Here is a 13905-nt window from a genome sequence, read left to right as displayed (position 1 = left end):
CTGGAGGGTTTTTTCAAATACTGGGTTCCACCTCCAGGGTTTGTGACTCAGTAGATCCAGAGTGGGGACTGAGAACGTGCATTTCTAACTAGTTCCCAGGCCATGCTGATGCTGCCCACCTAGGACCACACTTGGAGGACAACCGGCCTAAAATGTCTCTTTCTGGATCATCCAACTACATGAGGGACTGCCAAAAGGAATTTTTATTCCATTCTTAGTATCTGTAGAAAATGACACATATTTATTCGGCTAAGTAAAAATATGAGTCGTTTAAAGCAAAACTTGTTTCCCAGTTAAATTGCTTCCATGAACAAGACCATATGTAGCTTATGTTATTATTTCTTTGAACATTGCACATTATTTTGCTTATAGCTTTGGGTCTGATACATCCAGCAATTTCTCTTCTTTTCTTGAGTTTTCTCCTACCAGCAGGAGAAAAAAAAAAAAAGAAGAAGAAGAAAAAGCCTTGAGGAAGCAGGACTGCTGGTGAATCACCTGGGATGCTCATTCATTTTCCCCATGTACTCTATCACAGCTTGCCATGTTATGCTGCATAGCTTCATCAGATGACACTGCAAAACATAATTTGACAGGAGTGTGATGGGCCAGATGGTAGAGTAGCCATAGAATCACTCTTCCACCACAAGCAGCATCTGGGAACCTACAGACATCCTAGTCTGCTGATTCTGTGTTCATTTGGTGCATCTGAGAGGAATCAGGGCACAAAATTTGGCCACTCTCCAAAAGGAAAACCAATGTTGTACATTACATTTTTATAAGTCGTTTCCACACTATGGTGGCCACTCTCCATGTGTTTTCCTTCTCCAGACATGGAGCAGAGAGGTGTGATTTCTTCCTTTCTCTAACACTGGACTCTTAACTGAAAGCTGCTGCCGCCGCCAAGTCGCTTCAGTCGTGTCCGACTCTGTGCGACCCCAGACAGAAGCCCACCAGGCTCCCCTGTCCCCAGGATTCTCCAGGCGAGAACACTGGAGTGGGTTGCCATATCCTTCTCCAATGCATGAAAGTGAAAAGTGAAAGGGAAGTCTCTCAGTCGTGTAACTGAAAGCTAAGCCTTTTTAAAACATCAGGAAATAGTAAACAACAAAAGGGTTAAACTGTAGGTCTCTGATATGGTTATACTTGTTCAAAAAAGAATTTTAAAAATATGGAGGCTTTTAAAATAAGCTATCTTGTTTAATGACAGTTTTCGGCACAGCCCACATTCCCCAGAGGTAGGTGTCTTTGGGGCTTCCCTGGTGGCTTAGATAGTAAAGAATTTGCCTGCAATACAGGAAAACCGACTTCATTCCCTGGGGCGGGACTCATGATTGTATATTGATCTTTGAATCAGTGTATGTTTAGAAACAGGCCAGAGGTGTGCTCCAAGGCCTCAAGGGTGGGTCTGCCCTGGTTCAGTGCCATAACACCCTTGAGTGGCTTAGAATAGTGCCCAGCACTCAATGTAACAGGTTAGGACTTCAAGCCACAACACTCAAGGGCAAGAAACAGCTGCTTGTTTGTTTTTTACTTTTTGGCCTCACCCCATAGCATGTGGGACCTTAGTTACCTGATCAAGGACTGAACCTGTGCCCCCTGCATTGGAATCACGGAGCCTTAACCACGGGGCCAGCAGGGAAGTCCTGAAACAGTACTTTGTGAACCAAAATCAAGTCATTATCGCTTGGTGTGAAATTTAGACTGAGTTGTTTGGGAAGCAGCCATCTCATAACAGAAATAGCTCAGATTTTAATCCTGAAAATCTGGTCTCAAGTGTTCAAAACATCTGGTCTGAAGTGGCGTCGTGGTTGCCACTCACCCTGCTCTTTGCCTTTGGCTTTGGGGTCCGCTTGAAGACATGGGACTCCATGTCAAGACTGGACGCAGAAATCCTTGCCAAGCCTAGTGGCTGGTCTCCCTGGTTACACCATACAGTCATTCCCTCCACCCAGAAAACTGCTACTAATAGTAAGAGCAGCCCTGGAATCAGCCCACAGATTTTAACCCCAGTTAGGCATCTCCCACTTGCCTGTCCAGGTATTAGCATCTCTTCCACCCCAGGGAAAAAGAGAGTCATAGCTAGAACAACACTAACATCAAGATTGGTTTTCAAAGGCAAGGGAGATTCTAGAATGTCTGGATGTATATGGGTTAGGGCTGAGGGGCCAGGACAAAGGAAGAGGTTGAGATTCAGGCTGTGGGGGATCCAGTCAGGTGATATTTACCACAGAAAAGTCCCTCTCAGAGGCACCTGACTCTTCTGACCATCCTGCATCTAGTCAAGTTTCTTCTGGTGAAGCAGTGCACCTATTTTGTTGTGGAAGAACAACATCCCCCTGATTTTAGTCCATGTAATTGTAGTAGTGTTTATTCTACTCCTGTGCATGGATGTAGTAGTTTTGATTCTCTCCTGTGCATGGATGGCATTGATTCTTGGATGGGCCTTTCATACTAAGGCCTGAGTGGGTTGAATTTGGGGTGGCCCCCTAAGCACTGGCCCCTTAAAAGATGGTAAGGAGTTAAGAGAACTTAAGCCTTGGAACACACACAGAAATGGACATGGCAACATTGCCTTTTCATTCTCTTAATTATTCCACTGCTGTGAGAACAAGGAACGAATTAAAATCACCATAATTTATCCTGCTACCTGTTTTTGAATCAATGAAGTCTCCCTCCTTCCCCCCAATAATTCCTTGTTTTGTTTTGTTTAGGGCCTACTGTGTTTCTAGTCACAAACACTTCTCTAGCACACAGACCATTTACTCCCAATTGCCTGAGTTTTATGGTAATCAGCTGATGATAAATTTGAAAATAGCTTTATTTTCCTCAAGGCGTCTTCCCTTCAGCATAGTCAATACAAGTCAGTCCTGGACTCAAAGCTTGTTTGCATGTGAAATCTTGCCTCCAAGTAAGCATTAGGGTGTAAAGTCTATTTAATTGAAATTTGTCATCACAGGAAATATTAGAGATGCCATGTTGCTTGGCAGTTCTTTCCAAAGTGTGTGACTGGTCACCTCTCTCAATGGCTGCTGTAACAATTTCAAATCTTCATCATTCCTCAAGTTTTCTGCTCACTATCTCCTCCTAACTCTGAGTGAATTTGTTCCTCATTTCAAAAAGAAAACAGAAGCCCTTAGAGTGCCCTCTTCTCCCTAGCCGTCATCATCTCCATATTTTTCTTCCTCTCAAGGAATGAGCTTCTCCCCAGAGCTAATTCCTTCACCTACGTATCTTCTCCCAACCATTGCCTCTACCTCAGGGATTGTATCAGTTAGCTATATTTCAATTGTTTGTGGGAGAAAATAGCTCAAAGAGGCCTTATTACCTTTTATATTAATGACCCAAGGGAGGACTAGCTTGCTGTGGTCCTAGAAAAAGTCACTAGGGTGTGACTTTTCTCTGTCTCCCAGTTCATCTCTACTCTTCTTTGTGTGCTGTTTGCACGCTCAAGCTATATACCCAGACGAGAGAGTAACTACCACTTCAATCTCTGATTCCAAGTTCAAGAGGAAAAAAGTAATTCAAACAAAGAGTCCTTGATCCAAGTTTCATTGGTGTATTCCTTGCCTGATTTTGGTTATGTGCCCATGTCTGCAGAGGGCAATGATGCAGTCACTGATCAGATTGGCCAGGCCACATGCTCCCCTTGGAAACAGGAGCGTTGGAATGAACACAACTAGAATTTCATGGGCTAAGATTAGGGGGAGATTGTTCACCAGAAGAAAGATGAATGGATGCTGAATGGCTAAGGTATGTGCCCTTATATGATTAGTCTATACACAGACTTTGCTGTATGAAATACCACCTGGATCCCGCTTCTTGGACCCTCAACTTCACCCTCTCTCCTGACTCCCTGTTCTGACCCAGTCACATATTCTGGAATCTCTCCTGCCTCTGAAAACAAGATTTGGGCTCTCTTCAGAGTAAGGCTCTTGAAAGAGTTGTCTTTTTACAACCCTGTGCAGTTGATTTTGGCCCCCACATTCCCATAAAACTGTTCTTAGGGAGCCTTCAATAGTCAGGTTAATCATACACAGAGGTTACTTTTTAGCCCATAGTTGATCTCCTTGTGGCTTCCAGGTACTGAAGCATTGACTTGTCTCTACTTTCTGAAACTCACCTTCCTTGACCTTTGTACCATCGCTATCTGCTGGTTTCTTTGGCTTTCCCTTCTAGTCCTTCCTCTTGGGTTTCTCTTCCTCCTGTTACATAAGTGATTATGTTTCTCAGGCATACTGTTACTTAGCCTAATTTTATCTTCACTTAAAGCATTCTTCTTAGATAACCTAATAGTTGAACATGCTTTTGCCCAAAGCCAGCACTGCTGACTCCTAAATTCTATCCCATCCCAAATAGCAACCCTGACCTCCAGACACAGAATCAAAAATTGACACCTGTTCAGCACCCTGAACTGCTCTCCTCTCCCAGCCAGTATTCTCCTAATCTGAGCCATGTGTAGCTATCAATCTCTTGAAATATGGTTAGTCCAAAATGAGATGTGCTACAAGTATAAAAAAGACAGTAACAATAGAAAATATCTTAATAATTTTTATGTTGGTTACATCAGTTCAGTAAGTCACTCAGTCATGTCTGACTCTTTGAGACCCCATGCACTGCAGTACTCCAGGCTTCCCTGTCCATCACCAACTTCCAGAGCTTGCTCAAACTCATGTCCATCGAGTCAGTGATGTCAGCCAACCATCTCATCCTCTGTCGTCCCCTTCTCCTCCTGCCTTCAATCTTTCCCAGCATCAGGGTCTTTTCCAATGAGCCAGTTCTTCGCATCAAGTGGCCAAAGTACTGGAGTTTCAGCATCAGCATGTTGGTTACATGTTAAATAATAACTTGGTAGATCTATCTAACCCAAGATAGATAGTCGTGTCTGACTCTTTACAACCCTTTGGACAGTAGCCCACCAGGCTCCTCTGTCCATAGTGTTTTCCAGGCAAGAATACTGAAGCAAGTTGCCATTCCCTTCTCCAGGGGATATTTCTGACCCAGGGATCAAAACTGTGTCTCCTGCATCTCCTGCATTGCAGGCAGATTCTTTACCCACTGAGCAAAGATTAGATTAAATGAAATACATTAAAATTAATCTCACCTGTTTCATCTTAAAATGTAGCTGCTAAAAATTTAAGCTGACATATTTGACACATATTGTATTTCTCCTATTGGACAGCAATACTCTAAAAGGTTCTCATGGCTATTCATGATGCTAGGAAATCTCTTTAAGCTTCTTATTTTCCCCACCATGTGGAACCTTCTGGCTCTAGTCCAGCATTCTCTGATTCTGACCTCTTATCTTTCACCTGGCCTCTGCTTGACCTCCAAGACTTTTCAGAAAGACACCTTGACCGACATGTATACCTGATTATTCAGATCACACTAGTTCCAGGCTCTGCAGTCCAAAGACCATGCCCTGCATTCCTAGCTCAGGCCTCGAGGGCCAAGTCCAGGTTTCACATTTCTGGATTCCCAAGTGTCTGAGAGGGGGTTCCAGCTGCCTACTGGACATCTCCATTCAGATGTCTTACAGAAACCTCAAACGCAGAGGTTAAAAATGAACCCCCCTTCCACCTCTATGTGCAAACTTTTTCCTCCCTCATTATTTCCTACACTTGATCTCCCTCCCACAACCAATCAGCCACCAATCCCTGTCAATTTCACTAGCAAATTATGCCTCATATTTCCCTGCAATTTTCTCTCCCTAGCTCCATTCAGATCCCTATCATGTTACAGAAAGTAAAACATTAAACCCCTCTCATAATGTACTCCTGTCCCCAGATAAATAAAGTTTGATAGATAGCCTTCCCTATTGTGTTTATTGGGTTCTTCTTTTCTATTTTTTATTATTTACAAAATAGGACCATACTAAATTAGAGACATATTACCATGGATTTAGGCTTATAATCATGCTTTAAAAAGTCTTTCAACCTCAAGCTCGCCAAAAATTTCTTCCTTTAATAGTCTTAGAGCTTTAAAAATTCATGTTTAACTCTGTAGTACGTTCTGGGGTTATTTTTGTTTATGATCTGAACTAAGGTACCTATATCATGTTTTTCCAAAGAGTTATGCATCCAGTGGTCCCAACATTATTTACTAAATAAACTCATTTCCTCATTGGTATAAACCACTGATATAAACCACCAATATAAAGGGAAGTTGTTGATTCTCATTGAGTTAAAATATCATCTTTATCATATGCTAAAACCCTTTGTATACATAGGTCAATTTCTGATTCTTTCCTATTCCTTTACCCTATCTTTTCCTGAAATAAACACACACTGCATTTATTCTTACAGATTAATTTTATATTGTTTTGTCAAGTTCCAAATAATAGTTGGAATAGGGGTTGGAACTGCCTTAATTTTTGGGCTTCCCTTGTGACTCAGTCAGTAAAGAATCTACCTGCAATGTAAGAGACTGCCCTCAATGAGGAGATCTGGGTTCCATCCCCCAGTTGGGAGAATCCCCTGGAGAAGGATATAGCAACCCACTCCAGTATTCTTGTCTGGGAAATCCCATGGACTGAGGAGCCTGGGGGGCCACAGCACTTGAGGTCATAAGAGTTGAACACAACACAGGGACTAAACCACCAACCACTACTTTAGCTTAAGTTTATAGATTCATTTGGGGTAGAATTCACATTTTTATGATATTGAACATTCCTATCTAGGAATATCCAGGAATGGAGGAAATAGATGTCTCCATGTATTCATATTATCTTTAATGCCTTTCAATAAAACTTTATAAGGTCTTGTACATTGTTTCATGTACTTTAGACTTTTTTTGGATGTTAAAATTACCTATTCTAATTATTGTTAGTTTAAAATAATGGTCCTCAAAGTATAGTTCCAGGACTGAAAGCACAAGCATCATCTGAGATTAGAATGCAATTCCCAGATGCCCTCCAGACTCTGGGTAAGATCAGCAATCTGAGGCAAGATATATTTGAAAACCACTGATATAAAAGGAAATTATTGATTCTCAAGCAGTCGTCCTAAATCCAGCCAACTTGCAGATGATCATCATGAATTATCTAAATAGAGATCATCCATAAATCTCTTCCTTCCTGAAATTTATAGCTCTTATTTTTATGTTTCTGTAGATTAGAATTCCAAAACAAGGACAGCAAATAAATTCCTATTATATTATTACGTACCAGCTCCAATGGACTGATACTGACATTCTGGAGGGCTATCCTTCAAGATCTAGCCAAGAGATTCTGCCCTGTCTGGCACAATTTGGAGGGGACAGAGTTGGCCCTGATGCCCTGTGGTTCGTTTCTCTGCTTCAGACTAGTGCTGGATCATAGTGGTGACTTGGTGGGGTGGGGCTGATTTTTTTCCTAGTTGAACTGGGGTATCTTCTATCACATTTATTAAAATTTGCCTTTTATTTCTGACATTTTAAGTATGTTTCCTTCTCTTCTGAGATCATGTACCATGTATCATGTACCAAGATCAGTTTTTAAAAATCAGAGTGGCTGATGAATTTAACCAATATATTCTGAGAATTCACTGATTCAATAGTTTTTTTTCCTTCTTTTAATATATAAACCAACTGTTGAACAAATTTTAAATTCCTAAAATAAATCTTTCTATATACTGGAACATAATTTTAATATGTTCTTGAAAATGTTTGATAATATGTTTTATCTTTGCTTTCATCTTATATATGTTTATTTTTAATATATCTGATTTAGGGGATATTTAGATGAGACATTAGACTTTTGAGTTCATACTGGAACAATTCCATATTAGACAATTTTCCTTAGCCAGTTACACGAATTTCCTTCAAAGCTTCAACTCAGAATTTAACTACTTTCTCTCAGTTATAACAGTGTAATTTTTTCAATAAATCTTTATCAGATATTAGTATTTCAATTATGCCAGTGTCCTAAAATAAACTGGGGAGTTTTCTGAGTGTTTCCAGTTTTCAGAAGAGTTGATTAAAAGTAATTCCTCTATCCCTTGAAAGTTTAAAGGAATTTGCCTGCAAAACCCTCTCTTCTTATGGTTGTTTATTTTTGAAGACTGTTTCTCCTTAAAAATCTTCTGTAGTAACTAATCTTTCAGCTATTTTTAGTATATTTTGATGATGTCTATTTTCTATTCATATATGTTTTCAAATTTGTTGGTATAAAATTATACAGAGCATTTTTCCATTTTAAAATATTCTCTGTAACTGTAAATATAAAGATTTTCTCATTTCTAATGTTTTATATGTTTTCCTTCTCTATTCTTGTCAATTGTTTGCTTAATTTACTTTTCTTACCAAAAAGCCAGTTCCTATTTCCCACCACCTCCCCACCCTCCCCCAATTCTATTACTATTCTGGTTTTGCAGGTTAGGTACTTATAATATTGATATTTAGTCATTCTTTTTTCATCTTTTTAGCCCCTAGATAGTGCTTAATTTCAACTTTGATTTCTAAATTGACCTCATGACATTTAGAAAATGTTTAAAATATGTTTCACAATGACAATTAAAAAAATCTTTTCATTGATTATTTCTAGTTTTATTGCATTGTGGGCCAGAGAATGTGTCATTTCTCTAGTTCTGTAATATTTCTGCTACTTTTGAAATTCATTAAATTTTCCTTGTGGCTGAATCACGATCAATCCTATCATCTGGACCTGAGTCATTGAAATAAATTCTTATTTCTAGTTTCACCAGTAATCCATTCTTCACAACTGCTGGAGTGAGATTTATAAAGTTTGTATCAATCCCCACAAGGACTTCCCTGGTGGCTCAGTGGTAAAGAATCTACCTGCTAATGCAGGAGATGCAGGTTCCATCCCTGGGTAAGGAAGATCCCCTGGAAAGGAAATGGCAATCCATTCCAGTATTCTTGCCTGGGAAATTCCATGGACAGAGGAACCTGAGCAGCCTACAGTCCACAGGGACACACGACTTAATGACTAAATAACAACATCAATAAATTCCCATGCTTGCAAGAAAACTGCAAGCTCTTTAATGAACTCATACCAACCTACCCCATGCCCTCACTCCCCCAGCTCTCTGTTCCAGCCATACTGATCTCCTTGGTCCTCTTACCCCTGTGCCTTTGCACCAGCTCTTCCTAGACCTGGGAAACACCATTCCCCCAAACCCTTCACCCAACTTAATGCCCTGAAAATTCCCTATTTCTCCTTCAAGAGTCAGCTCTCACTTCATCTCCCCTGAGAAATTATCTGTCTGCATTCCTATGTGTTTAGCCTATTATCAGTTCAGTTCAGTTCAGTTGTGTCCAATTCTTTGCAACCCCATGGACTGCAGCATGCCAGGCTTCCCTATCCATCAACTCCCAGAGCTTGCTGAAACTCATGTCCATTGAGTCACTGATGCCATCCAACCATCTCATCCTCTGTCGTCCCCTTCTCCTACTGCCTTCAATCTTTCCCAGCATCAGGGTCTATTCAAATGAATCAGTTCTTTGCATTAGGTGGTCAAAATATTGGAGTTTCAGCTTCAGCATCAGTCTTTCCAATGAATATTCAGGACTGATTTCCTTTTTGATGGACTGGTTGGATCTCCTTGCAGTCCAAGGGACTCTCAAGAGTCTTCAACACCATAGTTCAAAAGCATCAATTCTTTGGTACTCAGCTTTCTTTATAGTCCAACTTTCACATGCATACATGACTACTGGAAAAACCATAGCTTTGACTAGATGGACCTTTGTTGGCAAAGTAATGTCTCTGCTTTTTAATATGCTGTCTAGGTGATCATAGCTTTTCTTCCAAGAAGCAAGCATCTTTTAATTTCATGGCTGCAGTCACCATCTGCAGATCAAAAAAATAAAGTTTGTCACTGTTTCCACCGTTTCCCCATCTATTTGCCATGAAGTGATGGGACTGGATGCCATGATCTTAGTTTTCTGAATGTTGGGTTTTAAGTCAACTTTTTAACTCTCCTCTTTCACTTTCATCAAGAGGCTCTTTAGTTCTTCTTCACTTTCTGCCATAAGGGTGGTGTCATCTGCGTATCTGAGGTTATTGATATTTCTCCAGCCATCTTGATACTAGCTTGGGCTTCATCCAGCCCAGCATTTTGCATGATGTACTCAGCATATAAGTTAAATAAACAGGGTGACAATATACAGCCTTGACGTACTCCTTTCCCAATTTGGAACCAGTCTATTGTTCCATGTCCAGTTCTAACTGTTGCTTCTTGACCTGCATACAGATTTCTCAGGAAGCAAGTCAGGTGGGCTGGTATTCCCATCTCTTGAGGAATTTTCCACAGTTTTTTGTGATCCACACAGTCAAAGGCTTTGGCATAATCAATAAAGTAGAAGTAGATGTTTCTCTGGAACTCTCTTGCTTTTTCTATGATCGAATGGATGTTGGCAATTTGATCTCTGGTTCCTCTGCCTTTACTAAATCATCTTGAACATCTAGAAGTTCACAGTTCACATACTGTTGAAGCCTGGCTTGGAGAATTTTGAGCAGTACTTTACAAGCTTGTGAGATGAGTGCAATTGTGTGGTAAATTGAACTTTCTTTGTCATTGCCTTTCTTTGGAATTGGGATGAAAACTGATCTTTTCCAGTCCTGTGGCCACTGCTGAGTTTTCCAAATTTGCTGGCATATTGAATGAAGCACTTTAACAGCATCATCTTTTAGGATTTGAAATAGCTCAACTGGAATTCCATCACCTCCACTAGCTTTGTTCATAGTGATGCTTCCTAAGGTCCACTTGACTTTGCATTCCAGGATGTCTGGCTCTAGGTGAGTGATCACATCATCGTGGTTATCTGGGTCATGAAGATATTTTTTGTATAGTTCCTCTGTGTATTTTTGCCACCTCTTTAATGTCTTCTGCTTCTGTTAGGTCCATACCATTTCTGTGCTTTATTGAGCCCATCTTTGTAAGAAATGTTCCCTTGGTATCTCTAATTTTCCTGAAGAGATCTCTAGTCTTTCCCATTCTGTTGTTTTCCTCTATTTCTTTGCATTGATCACTGAGGAAGGCTTTCTTATCTCTCCTTGCTATTATTTGGAACTGCATTCAAATGGGTATATCTTTCTTTTTCTTCTTTGCCTTTAGCTTCTCTTCTTTTCTCAGCTATTTGTAAGGCCTCCTCAGACAACCATTTTGCCTTTTTTGCATTTCTTCTTCTTGGTGATAGTCTTGATCACTGCCTCCTGTACAATGTCATGAACCTCTGTCCATAGTTCTTTAGGCACTCTGTCTATCAGGTCAGGAAGCAACAGTTAGAACTGGACATGGAACAACAGACTGGTTCCAAATAGGAAAAGGAGTATGTCAAGGCTGTGTATTGTCACCCTCCTTATTTAACTTATATGCAGAGTACATCATGAGAAATGCTGGGCTGGAAGAAACACAAGCTGGAATCAAGATTGCCAGGAGAAATATCAATAACCTCAGAAATGCAGATGACACCACCCTTATGGCAGAAAGTGAAGAGGCACTAAAAAGCCTCTTGATGAAAGTGAAAGAGGAGAGTGAAAAAGTTGGCTTAAAGCTCAACATTCAGAAAACAAAGATCATGGCACCTGATCCCATCACTTCATGGCAAATAGATGGGGAAACAGTGGAAACAGTGGCTGACTTTATTTTTGGGGGCTCCAAAATCACTGCAGATGGTGATTGCAGCCATGAAATTAAAAGACGCTTACTCCTTGGAAGGAAAGTTATGACCAACCTAGATAGCATATTCAAAAGCAGAGACGTTACTTTACCAACAAAGGTCCGTCTAGTCAAGGCTATGGTTTTTCCAGTAGTCATGTATGGAATGAGAGTTGAACTGTGAAGACAGATGAGCATCAAAGAATTGATGCTTTTGAACTGTGGTGTTGGAGAAGACTCTTGAGAGTCCCTTGGACTGCAAGGAGATCCATCCAGTCCATTCTAAAGGAGATCAGTCCTGAGTGTTCATCGGAAGGACTGATGCTGAAGCTGAAACTCCAATACTTTGGCACCTCATGGGAAGAGTTGACTCATTGGAAAAGACCGTGATGCTGGGAAGGATTGAGGGCAGGAGAAGAAAGGGATGACAGAGGATGAGATGGCTGGATGGCATCACCAACTCGATGGACATGAGTTTGGGTAAACTCCGGGAGTTGGTGATAGACAGGGAAGCCTGGTGTGCTGCAATTCATGGGGTCACAAAGAGTCGGATACAACTGAGCGACTGAACTGAACAGATCAGATCTAATCCCTAGAATCTATTTGTCACTTCCACTGTATAATTGTAAGGGATTTGATTTATGTCATACCTGAATGGTCTAGTGGTTTTCCCTACTTTCTTCAATTCAAGTCTGAATTTGGCAATAAGGAGTTTATGATCTGAGCCACAGTCAGCTCCTGGTCTTGTTTTTGCTGACTGTATAAAGCTTCTCCATCTTGGCTGCAAAGAATATAATCAATCTGATTTCCACATTGACCATCTGGTGATGTCCATGTGTTGAGTCTTCTCTTGTGTTGTTGGAAGAGGGTATTTTCCATGACCAGTACGTTCTCTTGGCAAAACTGTTAGCCTTTGTTCTGCTTCATTTTGTACTCCAAGGCCAAATTTGCCTGTTACTCCAGGTGTTTCTTGACTTCCTATTTTTGCATTCCAGTCCCCTATTATGAAAAGGACATCTTTATTTGGTGTTAGTTCTAGAAGGTCTTATAAGTCTTCATAGAACCGTTCAACTTCAGCTTCTTCAGCATTACTGGTTGGGGCATAGACTTGGATTACTGTGATATTAAATGGTTTACCCTGGAAATGAACAGAGATCATTCTGTCATTTTTAAGCGTGCACCCAAGTACTGCATTTCAGACTCTTCTGTTGACACTAATGGCTACTCTATTTCTTCTAAGGGATTTCTGCCCACAATAGTAGATATAATGGTCATCTGATTTAAATTCACCAGTTCCAGGCCATTTTAGTTCATTGATTCCTAAAATGTTGATGTTCGCTCTTTCCATCCCGTTAAAGCTCTATTATAGACCTACATATTTTGTTTCTCCCTTGACATTGAGAACTCCTGATTTTCCGCTTGCCCTCAGTACCCAGCATAATACCTGGGACCTCATGGGCACTCAAATCTTTGGTGTTTTGTGTGCATGAAAGGGGGCAAATTAATGAATAAATAAATATGAATAGCTATTTTTTTTTTACTGTTTCCTATTTGTTATATCTGTTCTTTTTTATTTTTTTATTATTATTAATTTTTTTCACTTTACAATATTGTATTGGTTTTGCCATACATCAACATGAATAGCTATTTTATGCTGACTTAACTGCAGACGTCTCTATAAGCAAGCTTTCACACATAGTAGAAACTTGAGAGATACTTTCTAAATTTGTGGTGGTTTTTTTTTTTTTCTACAACTATTCCTTCAGACATTCATTTAACAAATATATATCATGTATTCCTTTGAAGACACAGATGATTCAAGGCAAGAAGATCCCATCAAAGTTTGGCCATTAGAGAGAAATGAGCATAAGACAAGATAAAGTAGGCCTCGGGCTGGGAAAGAGGTCAGCTGTGCAGTGTGGGAGTGCTGAATCAGAGAAAGAGTAATCACGGGCTTTCATGGGTCACCACCACCCTTTCTATCAGCATCATCTAAAATAATAGCAAACACCTGTAACATCAAAGTGTGAACTGCAACCCATTTTGGGGTCATGAAATCAGTTTAAATGGTTAAACTAGAACTTTTTTCATGTTTATGTAGGTTATTTATTTACTTATTGTAAATTTGAGAATTTTAAGTCTAGATAATATGAGTTCAGTGGTCAGTGGCATTTAGATTTTCCTTTTTCTAGAAATGAAGACTAATCATTTCAGTCTTAACCAATCAAAAGTTCCTTTTTTAGATTGTTACATGTCTCTTAAACAAAAATCCAACTTGAAAGATCAGTGAAACAAATTAAATTGTAGGTCC

Source organism: Bos taurus, chromosome 2, assembly GCF_002263795.3.
Source record: "Bos taurus isolate L1 Dominette 01449 registration number 42190680 breed Hereford chromosome 2, ARS-UCD2.0, whole genome shotgun sequence".
NCBI classification, from domain to species: Eukaryota; Metazoa; Chordata; class Mammalia; order Artiodactyla; family Bovidae; genus Bos; species Bos taurus.
This window is presented reverse-complemented; position numbering follows the sequence as displayed.